General features: G+C 46.3%; 1 protein-coding gene across 2 annotated transcripts in view; it reads right to left on the bottom strand.

The window, feature by feature from the left end:
• Window positions 1-12,112, bottom strand: part of LOC139755356 (SUN domain-containing ossification factor) — a 127,599-nt gene that overhangs the window by 66,621 nt on the left and 48,866 nt on the right. Inside the window, exon 2 of one of the 2 annotated variants that reach the window (XM_071673528.1) lies at window positions 7,808-8,665. The exons of the other annotated variant lie outside the window; for it this stretch is intronic. The gene's annotated coding sequence lies outside the window, so the exon portion shown is untranslated. The remainder of the gene's footprint in view (window positions 1-7,807; window positions 8,666-12,112) is intronic. 2 annotated transcript variants of the gene reach the window in all.

Below are 12,112 nucleotides of genomic sequence, written 5' to 3'. Positions count from 1 at the left end.
AGAGTGCCAGATACAAACAATAGCGATACCAGTAACATAATCAATGAAAGCGCCTCACTTGTGTTATGTACCTCGTGACACGAACGCAGCTCTTATCTTATCTTACGCTCCCCCCACCCCACACACCCAGCCAAGGTCCTGCTGGACAGGGCGTGGGTGGGGGCGGTTGTGTGGGTGGGTGGAGATGCTGCCCTCTTTCTGGTGGCCTATCGCCGCCGATGATATGGCGATAATGCTTATCCCTCTACCCTTCCTTCATCTTGGCCCCTTGTCAAACACGAAGGTTCGGCCCTTGAACATGACAGTCAGTTCGACTCTTGAGCACACTTGAGGATGAAGGTTCGGACCTTGAACGCGATGGTTCGACCCTTGAGCGCATATGCCTGTTCGGGCCTTGGGCGCGATGGTTCGACCCTTGAACACGACGGCACAAACCACAGGAGTGACATTCTGGCACAAGACCTGATCCCTATGGATCATTATACCCAAAGGTCGTCCTGTCGTGCACAAGGGTCGTGCTTTCGTGCCTAGAAGGTTCGGTGCCTTTAAGATCTATCGTGAGGAAGGCTGTGTGTATATATGCCACCACATGAACGGGTTTGAGTACACCCCCATATGAGGCGTAATAGAGGAGGGTACACCTCTGTATGAAGATGTTTACAGTACACCAGCATATGAGGTGGCGGTACTCATAACCCAATACGACATCACGATGTCTCACGGAACCAGTGACGTCAAGCGAAAACTTCAAAACAGGAAAAAATATGGGAAAAAAGACGTTTAACTTTAACTGCCTGTTTTCCTGTTAGCAATGACGTTTCATTACATTTCCTGTCATTCGTTTCCTTTAGTATACAGAGTTCTACAAAGAATTTTCACACTTAAAACGACCATAAAGGATAAAAAAAAAAGTAAAACTTTCATTAAGTACTGAGATCAATAAATTTATATCATGTAAACACAACGCTATAACGACTTTAGCACTTTTTAGTGTGACGTATTATGACACAAGGACGAAGAAATCTGAGAGCATACCAACCATCTCTTGAAGTTAACCGGTGATCATTTCGAGTCCTGTCGTTCACTGGCGAGATGGTACGACCCACGAGCACGATGATTCAACCCTTGGACATGATGGCAAGACCCTTGGGCACGACGGTGCGACCCTTGAGCACGAGGCTACGACTGCTAAGCATGATGGTACGACCCTTGAGCACGATGATTCAACCCTTGGATATGATGGCAAGACCCTTGAGCACGATGATTCAACCCTTGGACATGATGGCAAGACCCTTGAGCACGACGGTGCGACCCTTGAGCACGAGGCTATGACTGCTAAGCACGATGATTCGACCCTTGAACACAACGGCAAGACCCTTGAGAACGACGGTACGACCCTAGAGGCACGACAGTACGACCCTAGAGGCACGACAGTACGACCCTAGAGGCACGACGGTACGACCCTTGTCAAAGCGAGGACGTACCGCTCGCCTGTCTCAGGGTCAAGCCCGAACCATAAAGCTCTGGAAATAATGGCTGAGGGGAGAAGGATGAAGCAACCAGCCGCTCCCGTCCCGGGGAAACACACACACACACACACACACACACACGACTCACACACACGACTCACACACACACACACACACACGACTCACACACACACACACACACACACGACTCACAACACTGAAGGGAAGTAGGAACAGGTGGGAATACCACAATCAGCAACGTGCGCACGGGCTGGGTAACGTGAACACGGGAAACGACGGCAAAACAAGAACAAGCGGCAGAGGTGTGTGTGTGTGTGTGTGTGTGTGTGTGTGTGTGTGTGTGTGCGCGCGCGCGCGCATTGTTGCCGACTCCCAGGAACCGGGCCTTGTGTCTGTGTGCAGAGCCGACTTGCAGGCTGACCATGACGTCAGCCTCTCATCTTAACTCCCCCCTCCTCCTCCTCTTTTGAGAAACTGCTGAAACCTGAAATATAATTTCTCACTCGTCCCGCTTGTTTCAGTTCTCTCCCTACACTAAACCATGGTGTGCCAGGTTGCTTAACGCTGCCCAATTCTGAACTGCAGTAAAGTGTGCAGCAAACAGGCGAACTGTTTAGCAGGAATACTTTAAGATGAGAATGAACTCCAAAGCCTAACCGTCTAGGGAAAGAAACAGACATCGCAACGGCCCATCCTAGCATCATCAAAAGCTACAGTAACGCTGCAACGCAGGCGCTTGCAGAGTGTTACGTGGACTAGCTAAATACTGGCAGGGGCACGCAGGCAACGAGCTCTCACGACAGATACAGATCTACTATCTACAGAAGGAAGGAAAGAACCAAGAGTGTGGTGTTAGCATCTCCCAAGAGAGCAGTGCTCCAGAGAGGTAAGAATCGATCCTTTATACCGTCAGTGCAACTGTTCAGGAAATTAAAATCCTCCCCATCTGGACTCGACTCCCAGTTTCTTAAGTGGTAGACTTAGCTATATGTATTCTATGCGGGAGTGGTTTTCCAAGACAGACTTATGTATTTCGATTGATACTACCATGGTCATGTCGCTGGATGGGAGGAATAAGAGAGTCATAAGAGGATATGGAAAAGATGTCGAGTTATATAAGGAAGGAATATTAAAAAAAAGTGCTTTTGTGGCACCAGGCTCAAGGCCACGTCTGCCACCACTGGGACATCCTGAGTTTACTGAGGCACTTGAGACGAGGCGAGTCGTAGATCGAGCCACAGAAGATGGAGGCGATTTAAAAGAGGAGGAAAGAAGTGATGAATAAGACTACGAATACATACACTTACTTGCTGACAAAAAGGAGCAAGAGAGTAGGAACCAGGACAGAACCCTGTGGAACACTGCTGTTGACTAGGGAAAGAAGAGGTTGATCTATCAACAGTTACAGACCGATCTAGATATGAAGAGGAGCTAATTATGTTAGGGCAGATGGAGGGAGTGTGGGAGGAAAAGCCAAAGGAGAGAAGCTGGAAGATAAGGCCTCACTGCCACATTAGGTCTCTTAAAGAAGATGACCACCAAAGATACACCGATGATCAGAGAGAAGACCGTGCGATTCAGGACGCTTAAGGGAATGAGATGAATTGAGGAAAGATTCACAGACTTGAAAATACAGGAAGTGAAACCAACTAAACATGAGGCGGTAGAAACGTGTATGAGAGAGAGAGAAGGGGGGATGATATAGATGGGCAGGGGTGTGGCAAGGCCGTCGTGGATGAAGGCTGGACTTTCGTGGCAAGGAGCAGAAGAACTGGTGGTGAGGGAGGGATGGAGGGAGGGAGGATGGCACGTCTGTACTGACGTGGTGAATGAGGAGGAGTGAGGGTGTTCTGGGCATACGGTGTAGACATGTGTTAGTGGTAATAGGAAAGGTAGTGCGTGTGCCACTCATCCAGGAAACCACGCACACACACACCCGCCTACACCAATACACCCTACATACCATCTCCAGTCCAACTATTTCTTCCTCCCCTACAAACCAACTAATCCAGGAAATAAAGAGGCAGCGGAAGGCGATTAGGGAACACTTGCAAGGCTTTTAACACGATGGAGATGGAGGGATAGAAAAGCTAGGGCGGTAGAGAGTCAGCTGGTACACTGCCTCACCTCACGTGCACTGCCGCGTGCCTATAACCCATCTTCACCCCCCAGACACCCACCCCGTTATCTCTACCACCCTCCCCTCCTTCAAGCTAATCACCACCACACTTCCCACTCCCATGGAAACCTCACACAAGATACGCACGTGTGGCCACTACAGACACCGTGACTGGAGTTACAGTCAGTTAGGCAGGAGGAGTTACGAGAGGTAACGAGGGAGAGAGAGAGAGAGAGAGAGAGACGTATGAAGACGAACTGGATAGTTAGTGATATACAAAAAATATTCACACATTACGAGTCCAGAACACACCCCCTCCTACTGCAATCAGCTTAAAGATCGCCTGCAAATGTGTAACGTAACGTTACCCACCCTCACACCATCTTTTGTATATAACACAAACTATAAAAAAATCTCCATTTTCTTTTCATCCATACCGCAACATCAAAAACACACACGCATACATCCTCAAACCTTGCCCAGTGCGTACTGATCTTACAACTTACTTAACCTCCCTTCCTTTATAAAAACTAAGTTTTTCTTTTAATTCGCATTGACTTTCCTCCTCCACCTCCAACATCATGGAATTGGCCCAACATTCTATCCAACTCTTCCACTGATTTAGCTATCAGCACGGCGTCATCTGCATACATCAACGGCGGCAAACTTCCATTCTAGATTCTCCATGGCTAAGTATCACACCATTATCACCCCCACCTTGCTCTCACCCCATGCAATGCTCCATCCATATGAAAACATAAAATAGCCCCAGTGGCGTCAAACAACTCATTGACGACCAAGTAGTCATACCCCACTCACTCTCATCCATGCACCATTTCCACTCTAAAATGACATCATTCAAAAGCCTTCCATGTACACGAGTCAAGGTTACAATTTTCCGGTCTTTATATATATATATATATATATATATATATATATATATATATATATAAAGAGAATCCAAATCATTTTCCCTAACCCTCTCACTTTGCACACCACCTCGACCCAAACACCCTATATCTGCCACTCTGTCATCAGACACATTCAACAAACCTTCAAAATACTCATTCCATCTCCTTCTCACATCACCACTACTTGTTATCACCTCCCCATTTACGCCCTTCACTGAAGTTCCCATTTGCTCCCTTGTCTTACGCACCCTATTTACCTCCTTCCAGAACATCTTTTTATTCTCCCTAAAATTTACTGATAGTCTCTCACCCCAACTCTCATTTGCCCTTTTTTTCACCTCTTGCACCTTTCTCTTGACCTCCTGTCTCTTTCTTTTATACTTCTCCCACTCAATTGCATTTTTTCCCTGCAAAAATCGTCCAAATGCCTCTCTCTTCTCTTAGGGAAAATGATTTGGTAAACAGAGAAGAGGTAGTAAAAGCTTTGCGGAAGATGAAAGCCGGCAAGGCAGCAGGTTTGGATGGTATTGCAGTGGAATTTATTAAAAAAGGGGGTGACTGTATTGTTGACTGGTTGGTAAGGTTATTTAATGTATGTATGACTCATGGTGAGGTGCCTGAGGATTGGCGGAATGCTTGCATAGTGCCATTGTACAAAGGCAAAGGGGATAAGAGTGAGTGCTCAAATTACAGAGGTATAAGTTTGTTGAGTATTCCTGGTAAATTATATGGGAGGGTATTGATTGAGAGGGTGAAGGCATGTACAGAGCATCAGATTGGGGAAGAGCAGTGTGGTTTCAGAAGTGGTAGAGGATGTGTGGATCAGGTGTTTGCTTTGAAGAATGTATGTGAGAAATACTTAGAAAAGCAAATGGATTTGTATGTAGCATTTATGGATCTGGAGAAGGCATATGATAGAGTTGATAGAGATGCTCTGTGGAAGGTATTAAGAATATATGGTGTGGGAGGAAAGTTGTTAGAAGCAGTGAAAAGTTTTTATCGAGGATGTAAGGCATGTGTACGTGTAGGAAGAGAGGAAAGTGATTGGTTCTCAGTGAATGTAGGTTTGCGGCAGGGGTGTGTGATGTCTCCATGGTTGTTTAATTTGTTTATGGATGGGGTTGTTAGGGAGGTAAATGCAAGAGTTTTGGAAAGAGGGGCAAGTATGAAGTCTGTTGGGGATGAGAGAGCTTGGGAAGTGAGTCAGTTGTTGTTCGCTGATGATACAGCGCTGGTGGCGGATTCATGTGAGAAACTGCAGAAGCTGGTGACGGAGTTTGGTAAAGTGTGTGGAAGAAGAAAGTTAAGAGTAAATGTCAATAAGAGCAAGGTTATTAGGTACAGTAGGGTTGAGGGTCAAGTCAATTGGGAGGTGAGTTTGAATGGTGAGAGGCTGGAGGAAGTGAAGTGTTTTAGATATCTGGGAGTGGATCTGTCAGCGGATGGAACCATGGAAGCGGAAGTGGATCATAGGGTGGGGGAGGGGGCGAAAATTTTGGGAGCCTTGAAAAATGTGTGGAAGTCGAGAACATTATCCCGGAAAGCAAAAATGGGTATGTTTGAAGGAATAGTAGTTCCAACAATGTTGTATGGTTGCGAGGCGTGGGCTATGGATAGAGTTGTGCGTAGGAGGATGGATGTGCTGGAAATGAGATGTTTGAGGACAATGTGTGGTGTGAGGTGGTTTGATCGAGTAAGTAACGTAAGGGTAAGAGAGATGTGTGGAAATAAAAAGAGCGTGGTTGAGAGAGCAGAAGAGGGTGTTTTGAAGTGGTTTGGGCACATGGAGAGAATGAGTGAGGAAAGATTGACCAAGAGGATATATGTGTCGGAGGTGGAGGGAACGAGGAGAAGAGGGAGACCAAATTGGAGGTGGAAAGATGGAGTGAAAAGGATTTTGTGTGATCGGGGCCTGAACATGCAGGAGGGTGAAAGGAGGGCAAGGAATAGAGTGAATTGGAGCGATGTGGTATACAGGGGTTGACGTGCTGTCAGTGGATTGAATCAAGGCATGTGAAGCGTCTGGGGTAAACCATGGAAAGCTGTGTAGGTATGAATATTTGCGTGTGTGGACGTGTGTATGTACATGTGTATGGGGGGGGGGGGTTGGGCCATTTCTTTCGACTGTTTCCTTGCGCTACCTCGCAAACGCGGGAGACAGCGACAAAGTATAAAAAAAAAAAAAAAAAAAAAAAAAAATATAAAGAGAAAATAATAAATATCTGACATACATATCCTCGTCCTTCCCTAAACCCACCACGTTCCCCACCATCACGGGGAGTTCAGTAATCCTGTTATCACGATCGGTCACCTTCCAACCATACGTGTCTACCGAGTGAACCCTACTTGTTCCTCTGTAATCCTCACGCTCGCTTTTACACCTCTCTCTCCTGACGCAGTGGGACAATTACGGCCTTCGTCCACTCATCAGCAGCCTGACCCACTTTTCCATGCTTCCATAAGTCTATTTCCAGAGCCCCCTTCCCCCTGCGTCTATTGCCTCAATTCCTCTTTTTAAGTTCTCCCAAGAGAGCATTCCTCTTTTTTTCGCCCCTCGTCTTTGATCGTTTGATCTCCACTTCCTGCACCACCCAACAGACTCCTCGTCTCAAATCCTTTCCACAAGCGTCATTACGAAAAAAAATCTCCTCCCGAATGACAGCTTTTTGATGGCCGTGCCAGCAACGGCTTAACCCAACTCTGACTATATGACATTCTGGGTTAAATTCTTCCGCCGGTGACCTCCTCTCCATGCGCAAGTTAAACTCGTACCCATTTAATCAGTACAGATAATATGGGGATAAACAATTTCAGCTAAATGGTATATTACCTATCAGGTCTCGTGGAACAAATGTTGATGCAGTACTCAAAGATAATGACAACACAGTGGCTACACGCGTGATTTACCCCATCAACACGAAGGTACAACCATTAAACACGAGGGCATGAACCTTCGTCAAGATGACATGGGCTTTTGACCTGACCAATGAAGGTTCGTGTGACAGGTCACGCCATCACATCGACGGTTCCTGTATTCGTGCTTAAAGGTCGCATCGTCGGGTTCGAGGGGTGAGGCTAACCACACAATGATGGGAGCTCATGACAGTATAAAAACCATCAGTGTCTCGGGAGGGAGGGGGACAGAAACACTACTTACGGACCGATGTCTCCCTGAGGACCCTCTTCACTCAGGTGTTCCTCTGCTTCACATCTTCAGACAGTAACTTCCACCAGACTTACCTGAGGGCTTGAGGGGAAAGGCCTCGGCCCAATATAATATAATTTACCTGTTGTTTTCGAAGGACAGCGCCGTCGTGGAGGACGACTGAAGGAGGAGGAGCAGCAGTACGTTACAGAAGAGAGGGGCTACAGCAGACGGCAGCTGCTGTCGACGACGACTCCACCAGCTGTTGGGGTTACGGGCCCGCACCGGTGTGGCCAAGCCAGCCCACGTGCCGGCCATAACAACGCCACACCCGCAGTTCGCCGCCTCACACCACGCCAGTACTCGCTGCAAGAGGTGGCGACGGCGAGACCAGGGCCCTGCCTGTAGTCAATGCAAGCGGTGGCTGCACTCGACGGAGCACGGGTGACGCGGCTTCCAAACCACCCGCCTCAAGTGTTATCTCGGCTGCCAATCTTTCCTTATTCGTCAGATAGTCTCTATTCTTCTCTCGCTTAAGCGTGTCTTCGGAACAAATTAACGTCTACTAATATCACAAAACTATCACAGCCGTTAACGAAGCACCCCGTCTAGAGTCCCGGATTGCACACAGTTCGCATCTCTTTGTTCTTGAAGTCCACTGGAGGAATCTCGCCTCGATTTGGTTCCATCCAATTCCAATCACATCCGAAATCAGTGTTCTTGATCAATTTAAATTTTATTTTCCGCTAATTAAAGAGGCGGGAAGGCCCACCTCCATTCCTCTGCGAGACAGTCACATGTTCACGGCTCTCCTACTTACAGCCAGCGTAAGTCCACTACTGTCCGCCACTGAGGGAGGCGAAGCAACGCACACATCTTGCTGCGAGCGTTGCGCACCACGGACGGCATGAGTCCCTGCAATTTCACCTCCTGCACAAGCTGTGATATCTTGCACTTATTTTCTGTATGCCCTGGAAGTCTACGTCAATGACATATCTCACTGGAATGCAACACAAGAGGGGGATCAAATGACATGTAATTTGAGGTGGTGGTGGTGGGGGGTCAACGATGCTAAGTGTAGTTAGCAATCTATCAAGAGAGGCCACGGGTTAGCAACGAGACCTCAAACTCTTCGGCAGGGGGAAGTTTGTGTGTGTGTGTGTATATATATATATATATATATATATATATATATATATATATATATATATATATATATATACACGATAGTCCGCAAGTGTTGTCATCTCGTAACGACCCAAATCACGACCTCCAGCGCCACCACAACAATATGTTCACTCCACCACACCAGTACCTGTACGAGACGGCTACAATTGTACGACCAACCGAGTACATAAGAAAAAACCGACAACAATGATGGGTACATCTGGTCTTCTTGCGAAGCCCACCAGATGTGTCTCGATCCAAACGCTTGCATATCACCATATATATACATTATATATATATATATATATATTATCCCTGGGGATAGGGGATTAAGAATACTTCCCACGTATTCCCTGCGTGTCGTAGAAGGCGACTAAAAGGGGAGGGAGCGGGGGGCTGGAAATCCTCCCCTCTCGTTTTTTTTTTTTTTTTTTTCAATTTTCCAAAAGAAGGAACAGAGAATTGGGCCAGGTGAGGGTATTCCCTCAAAGGCCCAGTCCTCTGTTCTTAACGCTACCTCGCTAATGCGGGAAATGGCGAATAGTTTGAAAGAGAAAAGATATATATATATATATATATATATATATATATATATATATATATATATATATATAGTCCGCCGCATGCAGCTGTAGTTTGTCACAGGTGTTAGCTTATCAGGTAGGTCGGGTGCGGGATGGGAGGTGTGTGGGGTAGAAAATTGGTTAAGAGAAGCGTGAGGGGGGGATACGTCAGGCGTCAGGGGATGCGAGTGACCTGATTCGGTGACCTGATTCGCTATGATCCACCGCCTTCTGTATGCGGAGCGCCGAGTGTCGTGGGTGACGTTAAAATGGCTGGTATACACGCAGTTTCACTGGCTGACCATCACTCAGGGACTACAGCCACCTCACACACACACACAATACGTGTGTGTGTGTGTGTGTGTGTGTGTGTGTGTGTGTGTGTCTGGACAGTTTGTACGAATTGTGAGCGCCGCTTGTCTGTACTAAGGAGCACCCATACGACACAAGTGGCGGGAACCTGGTAATATGACCCTCATACTATGGAAAGATATGAAAAGAACAGCTCTATCGTCCCGTCAAGTACGGACCAGCGGCGACTACAAGCCCTGGAAGCTGTCCGCATACGAGATGGAGCTCCAGCCATCACCATACAGTCGAATACTGTCACCACGAGCCTGTATATCATACACACGAAGCGATCGCAGCCACGGGTAAAAACTAACAACACGCGTACCCGTCACTGACCCCATTAGCGTGAAACTACCTCCTCATTAGGAACAAACAATTACAAATATGTAACATCACACACACACACACACACACACACACACCTGACTCCTGTGTGTAATATCCACCAACCCCAGCACACAATCATTGTAACATGAGACTAACATATACAAATATAGAAATGGAGAGAGACGCTGTAATCATGCAACCCCCCTCCCCTCCCTCCATTAGCCAGGATCAACGGCGGTGCCAATCATCAGGAGCTCACAGGGTAGCACGGGTGTGAATGTACCTGACGTGTGGCCCGTGTCGCACGTGTGCCCCCCTGCTGCTGCTGCTGCTGCGAGGCCCGAACCACCAGCCCGTGTATCGTCCAGTCACACCGACGCTATCTGGCTTAGCTGTTAACCTCCCGTGGTCTCTGTTCCCCGTGATCCCACGACGTGAGCGAGAGGGGCCCGTCCCTTTAGGTAGGATAACCTAGCCTTTCCCATCAACCATTTAATTAAGGACAGGTTAAACGTAAGCCATCATACCCAAGAGTCAATAGGTTATACTCAGATGGTTAATGCACTTATTTAGTGCCATTTCTTACTCGACACTCGAGTCAAATACCTCGCGTACACTCCAGTAAAACCTTTAGTTACTAATAACGTCTCTGGAGAGAGACAATGAAGTCTACAAACTGTGCATCAAGACATTAACCATCTCTATCGTCGCGCCGCTTCAAAACCATTTCAACTATGTACAAAACAGTTCCCTTTGTCAACTTCCTCCAGCGAAACACGTACCCATGAAACGAAACCTAAGCATAGCATTATATATACCTATGAAAAACTTCAGCGCTGCAAACTACATTCATACCCTACAACACGAAACCAATACAGCAAAACATGTCCATAACATGATATCCAAGTACAGCAAAATATACAAAACTTTAGTATAACATACCGGCAAATCCATGGTACGAAACAGGATAATATATATATATATATATATATATATATATATATATATATATATATATATATATATATATATATATATATACACGTATATCCACTATATGAAATGAGTATAGCTAAAGACATATTCATGTCAGGAAACTACTTATAGCAAACTAAGATGCGATAGTGAATATACAAAAAAAAAAAAAAATGGAAATTGTGAACGTAGCAATACAATATACAGCTGCATCCGAATTATGTAATCCCGGCTACCAAAACACACACAACTGCATCCACGATATCTGACTCGACAGCAAAACAAACCTTGACACACAACCCTCGAGTGTAGCGAGGCAAGCGCACGGTATGCAAAACTGTTGTTGCAATCACCAAATTTCAACACCCTACTCTCTCCTACATCAATGTCGCTCCCATCTGAACATTACACCAAACGAGCACAGCTAAAGACAATAACTGATAGCGTCCGACAACCTCACTGCCGAATGATGAAAAGTGCGCCATACGAGGAGCTGGCCACTCACTCTTCCAGCAAGCTACGCTATCATCATTCCTATAATAATATCAGGATCTACGGTATTTACCACCTCGCAACCATACTCACAGTACTTGACGAAGAAACATCAACGGGGGCCATGACACAAGAGGAGTCCAGCGGAAGAAGAAAAAAATGGCATTATCTTGAAATAGGACCGAAATAATTAACGGATATGATCATTTGATATTTGGCATTTGCGGAGGAGTCTTAAGCGTGCGGGGGGGGGGGGGGGGGGGGGTTACCAAAGCGAACGCCACCTAGCCCGTGTTATCAACAACGTCCTCATTATATCGTGATGGTAACCTTTGGCTGTTGGGGACGATATTGACGTCTGTGTCAGCCTCGCGCGCACGCAACCTTCCTTTCGCCTCCCAAACACATGCAAGTCTACATGAGTCTGTTTACATCTCGTACTGCAACAAGATGGAAGCCGACTACATGTTTCCAAGTTATTAGGATTATTATTTGATGTTAGATCATTAGTTCCTAAAACCATATATATATATATATATATATATATATATATATATATATATATATATATA

The sequence above is a fragment of the Panulirus ornatus genome, chromosome 19 (genome assembly GCF_036320965.1).
Source record: "Panulirus ornatus isolate Po-2019 chromosome 19, ASM3632096v1, whole genome shotgun sequence".
NCBI classification, from domain to species: Eukaryota; Metazoa; Arthropoda; class Malacostraca; order Decapoda; family Palinuridae; genus Panulirus; species Panulirus ornatus.
The sequence above is the reverse complement of the archived record's forward strand: the minus strand, read 5'-3'. Positions and strand labels throughout refer to the sequence as shown.